Source organism: Arachis ipaensis, chromosome B4 (assembly GCF_059453495.1).
Source record: "Arachis ipaensis isolate K30076 ecotype BB chromosome B4, ASM5945349v1, whole genome shotgun sequence".
Classification (NCBI taxonomy): domain Eukaryota; kingdom Viridiplantae; phylum Streptophyta; class Magnoliopsida; order Fabales; family Fabaceae; genus Arachis; species Arachis ipaensis.
The window spans coordinates 127259027-127277467 of NC_142439.1; the positions used below are offsets into that span (position 1 = coordinate 127259027).

Consider the following 18441-nt stretch of genomic DNA (forward strand, 5'->3'; position numbering starts at 1 on the left):
TAAGAATGAAAAACTATTATTCAACCGCTTATTATTATTATTATTATTATTATTATTATTATTATTATTATTATTATTATTGTACTCTCATATGCAACTTTCATACACAACTTTTCATAGTAAAATTATTCTTATATTAAATTACCTAATTTAAGAGAAGAAAACTGCATATTGAATTGAAAACAAACTCTCTAGTTATCATAGCTCATCATCAGATATGATTCTAATTAAACTTTTGGCATTTTGTATTGAAGAGAGGGAAGACAAAAAAAAAAGTGAGCCACATTCAATAAACTCTGTCATATGTTTTTTCTAGGTCAATTTTGATAGTTATAAAACCTTTTTCAACCTTCTTATTCCTCACGGAATTAATAAACTTTTGTGCTACAAGAATGTTATTTGCACTTATCCTGTAAGTCACAAAATTAGATTGAGTGTTGGATATGGTACTAGGCATAAAATATTTTAAATGACCAGCAATAATCTTAGTAATGATTTTGTAACAAACATTCCAAAGACTAATAGACCTAAAATGACTAAAATTTTTAGGAGAGTGTATTTTCGGGATTATAGAAATAAGAGTTTGGTTAACCGTATCAATGTTATTCGGGTCCTAAAACACCAAAATTGTTGGTAAAATTTAGCCGACAACCCATCATTCGTAGGTGATTTCTAGCTTCCCATATTAAAGGTTGTTGTTTTCAATTTAGTCATAAACACGCACTTCTTTGCCAATTTTAATATAGTCATTCTCCCTTAGTCTAGAAAATATTTCTTAAACAAAAAAATAGATATAATAACGTCATTTGTATAGAGATACTTAAAGAAACAGACTCCCCAATCTTTCAGCATATCTATATCATCCACCCAAGCCCCATCTTCAGACTTGATTTCCATGACTCTGTTCCTCTCGTGTTTTCTATTGATTTTTTGATGAAAATATTTCATATTCCTATATTCGAAGTTGATGATATTGCATCGAGACATCTGTTGCCAATGCATCTCTTCTTGGATAGCTATAAACTCATGCTCTTTCCAAAGCTCTTTTTGGAGGTCTTTAAGAAAGAAATTTTGGCTTAAAGATAGCTCTGTATTGATCCCTTCTATTCTTTTCAGGATTTGCTTCTTCTTTTTAAAGATATTCCTGATGACCTCTTTATTTTACATTTTCTGTAAGAAGTTATTGTTTTTGTCCCAACTATTTTTCACCAGGGTGTTAAATTCTTTGTGAAGGAATCAAGGAGCTAAGAATCTAAAAGGTCTTTTCACTTAGTTGTTAGTAGTAGCTCTAAAATCTAGCAAAATAGGAAGATGATCAATTTTAATTTAGGAAGATGTCTAATTCCAACATCTAAGAATCTATTTGCAAATTCAAAATTACTTAAAAAACAATCAAGTCTCCTTTTACTATTTTTTCGTAGCATTGTCTGGTAAAAGGAAGACCTAAAAAGTCTAAATCTTTTAATTCATAGCAATTTAAACAATTAACAAACTTTTGAGTATCTTGAGAGAGATTATGAGAATCCCTCGAATTATGAAGAGAAAGGATAGAGTTAAAATCGCCTCTCAAGCACCAAGACCCATTGATGTTGAGATAAATCTCTTCAATGTTGTTTCATAACAAATTTCTTTTTCCCACTTGGGGGATGCTATAAATCGCTGTAAAATTTCAAGGGATTTGACTTTTTCACTTTATTGCCATATGAATAAACTATTTATACATAACGAAGGTCCTGATATTCTATGAATCTTTTATCCATAGACACCAAATTTCTCCTAAAAAACCTTCCGTCTCACTAATACTTCAAGAGTCAAAGCCTAATTTTCTAATAATATTCTCCTCTTTTATCTAAACTGCCATCCATTAGAATGCACATCCTGTAAGACCCAGAATCTTTGAAAAGTCTTATTATGATCAAGTCTCAAATCATATAGTTAATTATAGCCTTAATTTCAGAGATTATTTTATTAAGGATAATTAAGGCAAGTTTTGATTTATTGAACTTGAGATAAGTCATGATTATTATCCAATTTTATAATTATTGGATTATTTTCTATATTCAAATTATAAAGTTGGTAGTTGTGAAATAATAAGGATTTCTATATGATTTGGATTAAATAATTAATATTTTAAATATTAATACTGCTATTTTGGAAAATAGAGAAATTAACTATATTATTTCTAATTTTTAGATTTGGGTATTTTATTGAAAATAACTTGTAAAATTGATGAGCAAATAGTATTTTTCCATATACAATTAGTGTTGAATTTACATTGGATTTTAATTACTATATTATTCCCAATTTTATGTGAAATTACCATAATGCCCTTAACCCTAATTTTCAAAATAATGAAAGCCCTAATTCCTAACCTAGCCGCCGCATCCTATCTATCTCCCTTCCTTCTCTCAGTAATGCAACACACACAGCAGCAACAGCTGCAAAACGAAGCCAAGGAAAGAAAGGGTTAGGAGGAAAACGGGAAGAGGGAGAGGGGAAGAGGAAGGAAGGCGCCGGCGGGCAGCACTTCCGCCGCGCCGTCGTGTCACCGCCGAAGGAGAGGAAGCCGCGGACCATGGTCACGGGTGGAAGAGAGAGCGCGAGCCAGGGCACGCGAGACGGAGCCGCCACTATTGGGTCGCCATCCATCCTCGTCCCACCGCGTCTCGCGATCGCCGCCGCCGCGCCGGTCACCCTTCGAGCTCACCATCAAAGACGTCGCGTCTCTGTCACGCGAGGGGAGTGTGACCCACCGCGCGGAGCTGTGCTGCCGTGCATCTCCGCTGTCGTCATTGACTGACCAGCCCGTCGCGTCGCCGCCGTCAAATCCGTCCCTTGCCGCCGCCGTTGAAGCTGCGAACAGAGAAGAGGGAAAGGGATGAGTCGCGCGGAAGCTACCTGCGTCACCACTGGAGGGGAGATCCGCGCCGTTGCTGCGGTTTATGCCGCCGGAATTGCTCTGCCGCCACCAGAATTTCTGGCCGCTGCCGTTTTGGTGAGCTTGCCCTATTTCTGGTTCCTCCTAGTTCTGCCAATTCAATATTACTCTGAGACTGTCATTGAAACTGTTGTATTTAATGAAGTGGCTGTCATAAGTTACGTTGTCGCTGCCGGAGAAGCTGTCGTGGTCACCGGAACCATCACCGGAGCTTCTGCAGTTTGATTCAGTCTTTAATCCTTTCTCACGGTATGCATTTTCATTCCGGAGCTCTTGAAAATCAATATGCTGTAATGTTTGGCCAGAGATTCTGAGGTTTTGTATCATAGGGTCAAGCTCCAGAAATTGCGGGTTGATGAGCGGATAATTTATACGCTTTTTGGCATTGTTTTTAGTATGTTTTTAGTAGGATCTAGTTACTTTTAGGGATGTTTTCATTAGTTTTTATGTTAAATTCACATTTCTGGACTTTACTATGAGTTTGTGTGTTTTTCTGTGATTTCAGGTATTTTCTGGCTGAAATTGAGGGACTTGAGCAGAAATCAGATTCAGAGGTTGAAAATGGACTGCTGATGCTGTTGGATTCTGACCTCCCTGCACTCAAAGTGGATTTTCTGGAGCTACAGAACTCTAAATGGCGCGCTTCCAATTGCGTTGGAAATTAGACATCCAGGGCTTTCCAGAAATATATAATAGTCCATACTTTGGCCAAGAATTGACGACGTAAACTGGCGTTCAACGCCAGCCTTCTGCCCAAATCTGGCGTCCAGCGCCAGAAAAGGATCCAAAACCAGAGTTGAACGCCCAAACTGGCATAGAAACTGGCGTTCAACTCCACAAATGGCCTCTGCACGTGCAACACTCAGGCTCAGCCCAAACACACACCAAGTGGGCCCCGGAAGTGGATTTATGCATCAAATACTTACTCATGTAAACCCTAGTAGCTAGTTTATTATAAATAGGACCTCTTACTATTGTATTAGGTATCTTTGGATTACCTTATGATCCTTTGATCTCGTTTAGGGGGCTGGCCATCTCGGCCATGCCTGGACCTTTCACTTATGTATTTTCAACGGTAGATTTTCTACACTCCATAGATTAAGGTGTGGAGCTCTGCTGTTCCTCAAAGATTAATGCAAGTACTACTGTTTTCTATTCAATTCATCTTATTTCGCTTCTAAGATATCCATTCGCACCCAAGAACGTGATGAAGGTGATGATTATGTGTGATGCTCATCATCCTTCCCCCTTATGAACGCGTGCCTGACAAACACTTCTGTTCTACATGAATTAAGCTAGAATGAGTGTCTCTTAGATTTCCTAACCAGAATCTTCGTGGCGTAAGCTAGAATGATGGCGGCATTCAAGAGAATCCGGAAGGTCTAAACCTTGTCTGTGGTATTCCGAGTAGGATTCAATGAATGAATGACTGTGACGAGCTCCTAACTCGCGATTGCAGGGCGTTAGTGACAGACGCAAAAGGATAGTAAATCCTATTCCAGCATGATCGAGAACCGACAGATGAATAGCCGTGCCGTGACAGGGTGCGTGAGCATATTATTCACTGAGAGGATAAGATGAAGCCATTGGCAAGGGTGATGCCTCCAGACGATTAGCCGTGCCGTGACAGGGCATTGGATCATTTTCCCGAGAGATGACCGAAAGTAGCCATTAACAGTGGTGATGTATCACATAAAGCCAGCCATGGAAAGGAGTAAGACTGATTGGATGAAGATAGCAGGAAAGCAGAGGTTCAGAGGAACGACAAGCATCTCCATTCGCTTATCTGAAATTCCTACCAATGAATTACATAAGTATCTCTATCCCTATTTTATTTTATAATATTCGAAAACACCATTATCACTTTATATCTGCCTGACTGAGATTTACAAGGTGACCATAGCTTGCTTCATACCAACAATCTCCGTGGGATTCGACCCTTACTCACGTAAGGTATTACTTGGACGACCCAGTGCACTTACTGGTTAGTTGTATCGAAGTTGTGACAATTATGAATTAAGATCAAAGCACCAAGCTTTGGAGCCATTACCAGGGATTGTTCGAGCCTGGACATCACAATTTCGTGCACCAAGTTTTTGGCGCCGTTGTCGGGGATTGTTTGAGTTTGGACAACTGACGGCTCATCTTGTTGCTCATATTGGGTAATTTTCTTTTCGTTTTCTTTTCAAAAATTTTTCAAAAATATTTTTCAAAAATTTCTCTTTTGTTTTCGAAAAAATAAAAATGTTTTCAAAAAAATTTTTATTCAAAATTTTTAAGAATGAATTCTAGTGTTTCATGAAGCATGTTGAAGCCTGGCTGGCTGTAAAGCCATGTCTAAATTTATTTGGACTGAGGCTTGCAATTTGTTATCAAGATCAATATACTCTCGTGTTAAAGACTAAAGCTTGGCTGGCCATTGGCCATGTCTAGTGTTTTGGACTGAAGCTTTCTTTGAAAGCTTGGCTGGCTAGTGAGCCATGTCTAATTCCTGGACTGAAGCTTTAGACTAACATGGCAAGATTCCTGGAATTCATATTAAAAATTTTTGGAATCCTTATTTTTTCCTTTTAATTTTCGAAAAATATAAAATAAAAAGCCAAAAAAATTAGAAAATCATAAAAATCAAAAATATTTTGTGTTTCTTGTTTGAGTCTTGAGTCATGTTATAAGTTTGGTGTCTTTTGCATATGCATCTTGCATTTTTCGAAAATTTCATGCATTCATGGTGTTCTTCATGATCTTCAAGTTGTTCTTGGTAAGTCTTCTTGTTTGATCTTGATGATTTTTTGTTTTGTGTCTTTTCTTGTTTTTCATATGCATTCTTGAATTCTTAGTGTCTAAGCATTAAAGAATTCTAAGTTTGGTGTCTTGCATGTTTTCTTTGCATTAAAAATTTTTCAAAAATTTGTTCTTGATGTTCATCATGACATTCATAGTGTTCTTGGTGTTCATCTTGACATTCATAGCATTCTTGCATGCATTCATTGTTTTAATCTAAAAATTTCATGCATTGCATCTTTTTAGTGTTTTTCCCTTGCATCATAAAAATTTCAAAAATAAAAAAAAATATCTTTCCCTTTTTCTCTCATCAAATTCGAAAATTGAGTTGACTTTTTCAAAAATTTTTAAAAAAATCAAGTTGTTGCCAATGAGTCAAATCAAATTTTCAATTTGAAAATCTTATCTTTTTCAAAATCTTTTTCAAAAATCAAATCTTTTTCAAAATTCTTAGTTATTTTCGAAAATTCCAAAAATATTTTTCAAAAATCTTTTTCTTATTTTTCCATCAAATTTTCGAAAATAACATAGTCAATTAATGTTTTGGTTTAAAAATTTGAAGTTTGTTACTTGCTTGTTAAGAAAGATTCAAACTTTAAGTTCTAGAATCATATCTTGTGATTTCTTATGAATCAAGTCATTAATTGTGATTTTAAAAATCAAATCTTTTTCAAAACTAATTTCTATCATATCTTTTCAAAAATATCTTCTTATCTTATCTTTTTCAAAAATATCTTTTCAAAATATCTTTTCTAACTTCCTAACTTCTTATCTTTTCAAAAATTTGTTTCAACTAACTAACTAACTTTTTGTTTGTTTCTTAACTCTTTCAAAACTACCTAACTAACTCTCTCTCTCTAATTTTCGAAAATATCTCCCATTCTCCCCTCCTTTTCAAAAAATTTCTTTTTAATTAACTAATTATTTTTATTTTTTATTTTTGATTTCAAAAAATTTCGAAAAAAATACTAAACTTTTTCAAAAACTATTTTCAAAAATCACTAACTCTTTTTCAAAATAATTTTCGAAAATTATACCTCCCCCATCCTATTCTATTTATTCATTCATATCCCAACATCTCATCTCACATCTCTTCCATTCGTACAGTTGCATTTCTTCCTTTACATCACATTCTTTGTCTCCCCCTTCTCTTCCACTCACAAAGGGATCCCTATACTGTGGTATAAAGGATCTCTATTATTATTATTATCATTTTTCTGTCCATTCTTCCTTGTCATATGAGCAGGAGCAAAGATAAAAGCATTCTTGTGGAAGCAGATCCAGAACCTGAAAGGACTCTGAAGAGAAAATTAAGAGAAGCTAAAATACAACAATCCAGAGATAACCTTTCAGAAATTTTCGAACAGGAAAAGGAGATGGCAGCCGAAAATAATAATAATGTAAGGAAGATGCTTGGTGACTTTACTGCACCTAATTCCAATTTACATGGAAGAAGCATCTCCATTCCTGCCATTGGAGCAAACAACTTTGAGCTGAAACCTCAATTAGTTTCTCTGATGCAGCAGAACTGCAAGTTTCATGGACTTCCATCTGAAGATCCTTTTCAGTTCTTAACTGAATTCTTGCAGATATGTGATACTGTTAAAGACTAATGGAGTAGATCCTGAAGTCCACAGGCTCATGCTTTTCCCTTTTGCTGTAAGAGACAGAGCTAGATTATGGTTGGATTCTCAACCTAAAGACAGACTGAACTCTTGGGATAAGCTGGTCACGGCTTTCTTAGCCAAGTACTTTCCTCCTCAAAAGCTGAGCAAGCTTAGAGCTGATGTTCAAACCTTCAGACAGAAAGAAGGTGAATCTCTCTATGAAGCTTGGGAAAGATACAAACAGTTGACCAAAAAGTGTCCTTCTGACATGCTTTCAGAATGGACCATCCTGGATATATTCTATGATGGTTTATCTGAGCTATCAAAGATGTCACTGGACACTTCTGCAGGTGGATCCATTCACCTAAAGAAAACGCCTGCAGAAGCTCAAGAACTCATTGACATGGTTGCTAATAACCAGTTCATGTACACTTCTGAAAGGAATCCTGTAATCAATGGGACGCCTATGAAGAAGGGAGTTCTTGAGGTTGATACTCTGAATGCCATATTGGCTCAGAACAAAATATTGACTCAGCAAGTCAATATGATTTCTCAGAGTCTGCATGGAATGCAAGCTGCATCCAACAGTACTCAAGAGGCATCTTCTGAAGAGGAAGCCTATGATCCTGAGAACCCTGCAATAGCAGAGGTAAATTATTTAGGTGAACCTTATGGAAACACCTATAACTCAACATGGAGAAATCATCCAAATTTCTCATGGAAGGATCAAAAGCCCCAACAAGGCTTTAATAATGGTGGAAGAAACAGGTTTAGCAATAGCAAGCCTTTTCCATCATCAACTCAGCAACAGACAGAGAACTCTGAACAAAATGCTTCTAATTTAGCAAATCTAGTCTCTGATCTATCTAAGGCCACTGTAAGTTTCATGAATGAAACAAGGTCTTCCATTAGAAATCTGGAAGCACAAGTGGGCCAGCTGAGTAAAAGGATCACTGAAATCCCTCCTAGTACTCTCCCAAGCAATACAGAAGAGAACCCAAAAGGAGAGTGCAAGGCCACTGACATAAGCGCCATGGCCGAACCTGTGAGGAGAGGAGAGGACGTGAATCCCAAGGAGGAAGACCTCCTGGGACGTCCAGTGATCAATAAGGAGCTTCCCTCTGGGGAATCAAAGGACTCTGAGGCTCATCTAGAGACCATAGAGCTTCCATTGAACCTCCTTATGCCCTTCATGAGCTCTGATGAGTATTCCTCTTCTGAAGAGAATGAGGATGTCACTGAAGAGCAAACTGCCAAGTTTCTTGGTGCAATCATGAAGCTGAATGCCAAATTATTTGGCATTAATACTTGGGAAGTTGAACCTCCCTTGTTCATCAATGAACTAAGTGATCTGGATCAACTGACATTGCCTCAGAAGAGACAGGATCCTGGAAAGTTCATAATACCCTGTACCATAGGCACCATGATCTTTAAGGCTCTGTGTGACCTTGGTTCAGGAATAAACCTCATGCCCCTCTCTGTAATAGAGAAACTGGGAATCTATAGGGTGCAAGCTGCTAAAATCTCACTAGAGATGGCAGACAGCTCAAGAAGACAGGCTTATGGACAAGTAGAAGATGTATTAGTAAAGGTTGAGAGCCTTTACATACCTACTGATTTCATAGTCCTGGATACTGGAAAGGAAGAGGATGAATCCATCACCTTTCCTGGCCACAGCAAGAGCTGTGATTGATGTTGACAGAGGTGAAATAGTCCTTCAATGGAATGAGAACTCCCTTGTATTCAAAACTCAAGGATCTCCCTCTGCAACCATGGAGAGGAAGCATGAAAAGCTTCTCTCAAAGCAGAGTCAACCAGAGCCCCCACAGTCAAACTCTAAGTTTGGTGTTGGGAGGCCACAACCAAACTCTAAGTTTGGTGTTGAAACTCCCATATCCAAACTCTAAGTTTGGTGTTGGAGAGTTTCAACAAAGCTCTGCACATATGTGAGGCTCCATGAGAGCCCACTGTCAAGCTATTGACATTAAAGAAGCGCTTGTTGGGAGGCAACCCAATGTTTATCTAATTCTTATTTTTATTGTTTTTCATATTTTCTTAGGTTCATGATCATGTGGAGTCAAAAAATAAATAGAAAAATTGAAAACGGAATCAAAAACAGCAGAAGAAAAATCACACCCTGGAGGAAGCATCTGCTTGGCGTTCAACGCCAGAACAGAGCATGGTTCTGGCGCTGAACGCCCAAATGGGCAGCATCCTGGCGCTGAACGCCCAGAACAAGCATGGTTTTGGCGTTCAACGCCAGAAATGGCAACAAAGGGGCGCTGAACGCCCAAAATGGCCACCAACCTGGCGCTGAACGCCCAGAGTTGGATACAAAGGCATTTTTACATGCCTAAGGGGTGCAGGGATGTAAATCCTTGAACACCTCAGGATCTGTGGACCCCACAGAATCCCCACCTACCTCCACTCACCTCTTCTCACCACTCTCTTTCACACAACCCCATAAACACTCTTCCCTAAAAGCCCTTCACCAATCACCTCAATCTCTCTTCCCCATTAAACCTTCACCACTCACATCCACCCACTCTTCCCCATAAACCTACCTCATAAAACTCCACCTACCTTCAAAATTCAAAACCAATTTCCCACCCAAACCCACCCATATGGCCGAACCAATACCCCCCTCCCTTCCCTATATAAAGACCTCCATTCCTCATCAAATTCACACAACAAACCCCTCTACACTCTCCTTGGCCGAAACCACATCTCCCTCTCCCTCTCCATATTTCTTCTTCTTCTTCTTCTATTCTTTTGTTTATTGCTCGAGGACGAGCAATATTCTAAGTTTGGTGTGGTAAAAGCATAGCTTTTTTGTTTTTCCATTACCATTGATGGCACCCAAGACCGGAGAATCCTCTAGAAGAGGGAAAGGGAAGACAAAAGCTTCCACATCCGAGTCATGGGAGATGGAAAGATTCATCTCCAAAGCCCATCAAGACCACTTCTATGATGTTGTGGCCAAGAAGAAGGTGATCCCTGAGGTCCCTTTTAAACTCAAAAGAAATGAGTATCCAGAGATCCGACATGAAATTCAAAGAAGAGGTTGGGAAGTTCTAACAAATCCCATCCAACAAGTCGGCATCCTAATGGTTCAAGAGTTCTATGCCAATGCATGGATCACCAAGAACCATGATCAAAGTAAGAACCCGGATCCAAAGAACTATGTTACAATGGTTCGGGGGAAATACTTAGATTTTAGTCCGGAAAATGTGAGGTTGGCGTTCAACTTGCCATACATGGAAGAGAACGCACGCCCCTACACAAGAAGAGTCAACTTTGATCAAAGGTTGAACCAAGTCCTTATGGACATATGTGTAGAAGGAGCTCAATGGAAGGTTGACTCCAAAGGCAAGCCGGTTCAACTAAGAAGATTGGACCTCAAGCCTGTAGCTAGAGGATGGTTGGAGTTTATTCAATGCTCAATCATTCCCACTAGCAACCGGTCTGAAGTTACTATAGACCGGGCCATCATGATCCATAGCATCATGATTGGAGAAGAGGTGGAAGTTCATGAGATTATACCTCAAGAACTCTACAAGGTGGCTGACAAGTCCTCCACCATGGCAAGGCTAGCCTTTCCTCACCTCATCTGCCACCTATGCAATTCAGCTGGGATTGACATAGAGGGAGATATCCTCATCAAAGAGGACAAGCCCATCACTAAGAAAAAGATGGAGCAAGCAAGAGAGCCCAGTCATGGAGCTCAAGAGGCGCAAGAAGCTCACTTCCATGAGATCCCTGAGATGCCTCAAATGCACTTTCCTCCACAAAACTATTGGGAGCAAATCAACACCTCCCTAGGAGAATTGAGTTCCAATATGGGACAACTAAGGGTGGAACATCAAGAGCACTCCATCATGCCGCATGAAATAAGAGAAGATCAAAAGGCAATGAGGGAGGAGCAATAAAGACAAGGAAGAGACATAGAAGAGCTCAAGGACATCATTGGTTCCTTAAGAAGGAAACGCCACCATCACTAAGGTGGATTCATTCCTTGGGTTATGGTTTGCGTTTTGAGGTAGGGGCGCTTTCCGAAAACTATATTTTGTATATTGGAATTATTACATATGGGTACTGATGTGAGGATGTGTATTTGGTGATTGTATCAGTCCTATGTATTGTTTGGTTGTTTTGTATGATTATGGGTGTTGGTTTAACTCGACTGTTGTGTGGCCCTGTGAAACGAAATGCTTTTGAAATTGATTCTTTTAAAGCTTTGAGATCGAGTTTAATTCGTTGGAAATCGATTTGAGTTGAATGGATTTTCTTTAGAATGTGAAAAAATAGAATACACTCTTGAATTCAGCCTGGCTTGCTTTAATGATCTGGTTTGATAAATGACTATTGCTGAACCGTTTCTTTGAAACTTTAGAAATGAGTTTATTCGGCTGATAATGATTTGATTTTTGAAACAGTTTTCTTGGAATATGGAATTGAGATGGTTGTTGGATTTGGCTTGCCTTGAACTGATTTTGGATTTTGGGCTGTTGAAAAGGATTGTGGAACGGTTTAGTTGGGACCCGAACCGGGTGGCAAAGTCCAAGTTTTAGGGGAGGTGCTGCCGAAATTTCTATAAAATCTGAGTCTTTATTGAAATGTTGTTTGGAGAATGATGAGTTAAAGACTTCTACTATTTTATTTGAATTATCAAGAAAAGGATGATTCATGCTTTTGAAATGAGTTAGTAAAAGGGGAAATTGTAATTTAGTCTTGCTTCTTAAGAAAGGCATTGTATCTTTTTCAAGAGAAAGTTATTTAGGTGAAACTTGTGTTGTAAAGCTGTTTGAACGTGAAAAGGGTTTATGCCTTTGAATTTGACTTGGGGGTTTCAATTAAAGAAGTTTCAATGGCTTTGAAAGAACCTGAATGTCTATTGACAAGTTTCATTTTGAAATGTTTGAGAAAGGTTTTAAGTGCTCCTTGAATTCTGAACTTTTGCAAGACTAAAACAATTTTGAACAGTCGAAATGCTTTAGAATTTATCATGGGGGTTGAAGCTGGTTTTACCTAGGTAAAGGAAATAGCTTTGAAAGAAGTAAATGATTACGTGACTCGGTTTGGCTTAGATCCTATTTTATTACTCAAATCGGAAAGCCAATGTTTTAATGATTTTAAATGAATTTGGCGAAATGAGTTATGTTATTCTCCCCTAAAGACTTGGGACTCTGCCGAGAAACTTTTATTATAAAATTCCATTGTTGGATGGGTGATTTTGAATATCTCAAAGAGGCTTTTAACTTACCATGATTATGGAAGTTTTGGAAAGAGGATGCCGAGAGTGGCATTGTTTTTAAAAGGAGAATTTACCTTGAGTAAAAGTGGCTTATGAGCCTGAGATGATTTGAGAAATGAGATCTTTAAAGCCAAGGCTGAAAAGAGTTGAAACTTGATTTCAAAGTGAAATGAATTGAGAAAGTGATTTATGGCTTAAATGCCGATTTCATGAATTTGATGATTTTGAATGTGGAAGTGCTGTTTTATCGTGAGCCGGAATGGCTGTGTATGATTTATGAATATTGGCTGGTTCTGGATTGAACCGTGAGTCGAAATGGCTGTGTATGATTTATCAATATTGGCTGGTTCTGGATTGAACCGTGAGCCGGATGGCTAAGATGGATGTTGATCCATGGCTGAGAATGAATGCATATATGCTGAGATATTGATAATTGTGATTTTGCACTTCCACTATCTGAGATACGAGTTTCCCTGGGTAGTAGCAGTGGCTAGCCACCACGTGCTCCAGGTTGAGACTTGATACTCTGTTGATCCTATGTCGTAAGTGTGGCCGGGCACTGTGAAAGGCCCGGATGAGCTCGCCCCCATAAATATTCACCAGTGATGGTGATGGATATGGATCATGATTATGATCAAGTTTATGATGAGTATAACTCGAGTTGGGGATGCACGACAGAGGGACAGTCCAATGGTTAGCTACCAGGACTTGTCGGGTTGGCTCTATAACCGACAAATGATATCATCAGCCACTAGGGACAGGCATGCATCATATGCATTTGTGTGACATTTGTTGGGTGTGCATATTATACTTGGTTTGCCTATGTGATTAATTGCTAACTGTTCTACTTGTAATAACTGTTTGTTTGTGCTTGAACTTCCTATCTGTGTTTGCATCTGGGACTCTGTCGGATTGTGGTGATTGGTTGTTGGTTGGATTGTTTGGGCCTAGGGCTGTGGTTGGAATGAGATGAACCAATGGTTGATTTTGGTTTTGTGTTTCTGGTTTGGAATAAAATATGAAAGGCTATTTTGATTCAGTTTAGATAAACCTTTTTGAAAGGCTTTTGATGTTTTGAAAATTGAACGGTTCCTCTTTCAGAAAAGATTTCCGACTTTACTTTTATTGTAAACCGTTGTTTTTGAAAAGAGGCATAAGACGGTTATTAATCACTGGTGCAGTTATCTTCACGTATCCTATTACAGTAATTCCCAAAAATCCTCTACTGAGAACCCTTTCGAGGATGATGTTCTCACCCCCTACATTTTTCCCCTTTCAGGATATGGGCGCAGAAGTCACGAAGAGTTTATTTAATTGTTGTTGTGATGCTCTATATTGTTTTAGTTATGGTTTATTGTACCATCGCCTTTATCTTGATATAATCTGTAAGAGGGATAGGAATTGTATTGGTTAATGTCTGTAATATTATTTATATATATGTATGTGTATATATATGGATGTACTCTTTATGATTTTCTGTAAGTTGTATGGTATGTATGGACGTACGTTGTATGTTATCGAACAAAAGTACTTTTTGGGAGCGGTACTGTGGTTTAAAGTTTCAAACAGGCTCATATTTTAGTATTAATTAATATAAGTGTCGTCGTAATGTCCGAACTATCAGAGTCGCGCAGCCGGAAGTGCGAGCTTTGGTAGTTAGGGTGTTACACATCCCATCATGCTGGTTGTTTTTGTATATTTATTGGTTTAATATGCTAAACTAACTTCAATATTCTTTGTATTCTTCACATTTTTTCCTGATACTCATTGGTTTTTTGATTAGCAGCTAGCATGACATTTTTTTCTTGAAATTTTGACTTAAAACTTCCTTCTTTGATCTGAAATAGTGATTGTACTTTGGTAATGTCAACTTCTTTCTCTTTGAAAATTTTAATGCTAGTAAAATTTTTTGGTTTCACATTTTGATTGTTATTTGTATTATTATTTTTAATTTGTTAGAATATTTTTTTAGATTTCCTTCTTTTTTGCTCTTGAAGTCTTGACCTGTTGAATATTAACTTTGGACTGCGATTCCTCTTTAGGCTGAGACTGTTTTCCTTCCTCATCATTTATGACATTTAAAATCTCAAATATGATGGAATAATTTTCTTTCTTTTCAGTCTGTTTTACCTCTCCTGATTTTCTTCCTTTGATTCAGGGATAGTATTTTGATTTTGCGTCTTGTGAAAGCTGCTGGTGCCATTAAGCATATTCTATGGAATAGAATTATCATTAATAGAATTAATGGCACCATGTGTGAATGCTAATCTAGATTCTTTATCTTCTATTGACCAAATTCTTCGCATTCTATTTATTCTTTCTTTTTTTGGCCTTCGGTTGTTATTGGGTCCATTCATAGGATTCTAATTACCAACACCTATAATCGCATCCACTTTATATAAGTTTTCATGATTTTTCTTTAGGCAAACATTCACCTTATTATAACCATATTTTCAGCAATTGAAACAAATTAGATATAACCCCATCGTATATTAACATGAATTCTTTTTTCAAGACTGAGAAGGTTGAACCAATTGATTTAAAAAGATAAAGATAATTGAAGTCAGAAAATTAGAAAAGATGAATGAGATAATAATAATTATATACTCAAATCTCTGGTAAGAATTTTATATTCTACAAAAAATTATTGAATAAATCTCTCATAAATTAAACTAACATCTACTTGACATGTAAAGCGATATATTAGGATCAGATTAGTTCAAATTGAAAAATTATAAGAATGAAAAACTATTATTCAACCGCTTATTATTATTATTATTATTATTATTATTATTATTATTATTATTATTATTATTATTATTATTATTATTCTCATATGCAACTTTCATACACAACTTTTCATAGTAAAATTATTCTTATATTAAATTATCTAAATTAAAAGAAGAAAACTGCATATTGAATTGAAAACAAACTCTCTAGTTATCATAGCTCATCTTCAGATATGATTCTAATTAAACTTTTGGTATTTTGAATTGAAGAGAGGGAAGACAAAAAAAAGTGAGCCACATTCAACAAACTCTGTCATATGCTTTTTCTAGGTCAATTTTGATAGCTATAAAACCTTTTTCAACCTTCTTATTCCTCACGGAATTAATAAACTTTTATGCTACAAGAATGTTATTTGCACTTATCCTGTAAGTCACAAAATTAGATTGAGTGTTCGATATGGTACTAGGCATAAAATATTTTAAATGACCAGCAATAATCTTAGTAATGATTTTGTAACAAACATTCCAAAGATTAATAGACCTAAAATGACTAAAATTTTTAGGAGAGTGTATTTTCGGAATTATAGAAATAAGAGTTTGGTTAACCGTATCAATGTTATTCGGGTTCTAAAACACCAAAATTGTTGGTAAAATTTAGCCGACAACCCATCATTCGTAGGTGCTTTCTAGCTTCCTATATTAAAGGTTGTTGTTTTCAATTTAGTCATAAACACGCACTTCTTTACCAATTTTAATATAGTCATTCTCGCTTGGTCTAGAAAATATTTATTAAACAAAAAATAGATATAATAACGTCATTTGTATAGAGATTTTTAAAGAAACCGACTCCCCAATCTTTCAGCGTATCTATATCATCCACCCAAGCCACATCTTTAGACTTGATTTCCATGACTCTGTTCCTCTCGTGTTTTCTATTGATTTTTTGATAAAAATATTTCATATTCCTATATTCGAAGTTGATGATATTGCATTGGGACATCTGTTGCCAATGCATCTCTTCTTGGATAGCTATAAACTCATGCTCTTTCCAAAGCTCTTTTTGGAGGTCTTTAAGAAAGAAATTTTGTCTTAAAGATAGCTTTGTATTGATCCCTTCTATTCTTTTCAGGATTCGCTTCTTCTTTTTAAAGGTTTTCCTGATGACCTCTTTATTTCGCATTTTAATATTATTGATAAAATTGACAATGTTCTGTAAGAAGTTATTGTTTTTATCCCAACTATTTTTCACCAGGTTGTTAAATTCTTTATAAAGGAACCAAGGTGCTAAAAATCTAAAAGGTCTTTTCACTTAGTTGTTAGTAGTAGCTCTAAAATCTAGCAAAATAGGAAGATGATCAATTTTAATTTAGGAAGATGTGTAATTCCAACATCTAAGAATCTATTTGCAAATTCAAAATTACTTAAAAAACAATCAAGTCTCTTTTTACTATTTTTTCGTAGCATTGTCAGGTAAAAGGAGGACCTAAAACGTCTAAATCTTTTAATTCATAGCAATTTAAACAATTAACAAACTTTTGAGTATCTTGAGAGAGATTATGAGAATTCCCCGAATTATTAAGAGAAAGGATAGAGTTAAAATCGCCTCTCAAACACCAAGACCCATTGATGTTGAGATAAATCTCTTCAATGTTGTTTCATAACAAATTTCTATTTTCCACTTGGGAGATGCTATAAATTGCTGTAAAATTTCAAGGGATTTGACTTTTTCACTTTATTGCCGTATGAATAAACTATTTATACATAACGAGGGTCCTGATATTCCATGAATCTTTTATCCATAGACACCAAATTTCTCCTAAAAAAACCTTCCGTCTCACTAATACTTCAAGAGTCAAAGCCTAATTTTCTAATAATATTCTCCTCTTTTATCTAAACTGCCATCCATTAGAATGTACATCCTATCATGCTGGTTGTTTTTGTATATTTCTTGGTTTAATCTGCTAAACTAACTTCAATATTCTTTGTATTCTTCACATTTTTTTTCTGATACTCGTTGGTTTTTTGATTAGCAGCTAGCATGACATTTTTTTTCTTGAAATTTTGACTTAAAACTTCCTTCTTTGATCTGAAATAGTGATTGTACTTTGGTAATGTCAACTTCTTTCTCTTTGAAAATTTTAATGCTAGTAAAATTTTTCGGTTTCAGAATTTGATTGTTATTTGCATTATTATTTTTAATTTGTTATAATATTTTTTTAGATTTCCTTCTTTTTTGCTCTTGAAGTCTTGGCCTGTTGAATATTAACTTTGGACTGCGATTCCTCTTTAGGCTGAGACTGTTTTTCTTCCTCATCATTTATGACATTTAAAATCTCAAATATGATGGAAAAATTTTCTTTCTTTTCAGTCTGTTTTACCTCTCCTGATTTTCTTCCTTTGATTTAGGGATAGTATTCTGATTTTGCGTCTTGTGAAAGCTGCTGGTGCCATTAAACATATTCTATGGAATAGAATTAATGGCACCATGTGTGAATGCTGATCTAGATTCTTTATCTTCTTTTGATCCAAATTCTTCGCATTCTATTTATTCTTTCTTTTTTTGGCCTTCAGTTGTTATTGGCTCCATTCATAGGATTCTAATTACCAACACCTATAATCGCATCCTCTTTATATAATTTTTCATGATTTTTCTTTAGGCAAACATTCACCTTATTATAACCATATTTTCAGCAATTGAAACAAATTAGATATAACCCCCCTATACTAACATGAATTCATTTTTCAAGACTAAGAAGGTTGAACCAATTGATTTAAAAAGATAAAGATAATTGAAGACAGAAAATTAGAAAAGATGAATGAGATTATAATAATTATATACTCAAATCTCTGGTAAGAATTTTATATTCTACAAAAAATTATTGAATAAATCTCTCATAAATTAAACTAACATCTACTTGACATGTAAAGCGATATATTAGGATCAGATTAGTTCAAATTGAAAAATTATAAGAATGAAAAACTATTATTCAACCGCGTATTATTATTATTATTATTATTATTATTATTATTATTATTATTATTATTATTATTATTATTATTATTATTATTATTATTATTATTGTACTCTCATATGCAACTTTCATACACAACTTTTCATAGTTAAATTATTCT

At 36.0% G+C, this 18441-nt stretch overlaps 1 non-coding gene across 1 annotated transcript; it reads right to left on the bottom strand.

Annotated features, from left to right (window-relative positions):
• Positions 1-7492: 7492 nt before the first annotated feature.
• Positions 7493-7600, bottom strand: LOC148569141 (small nucleolar RNA R71). Its single transcript, XR_015882599.1, has one exon. It is a non-coding gene; the product is annotated as a small nucleolar RNA R71 (small nucleolar RNA).
• Positions 7601-18441: the final 10841 nt, after the last annotated feature.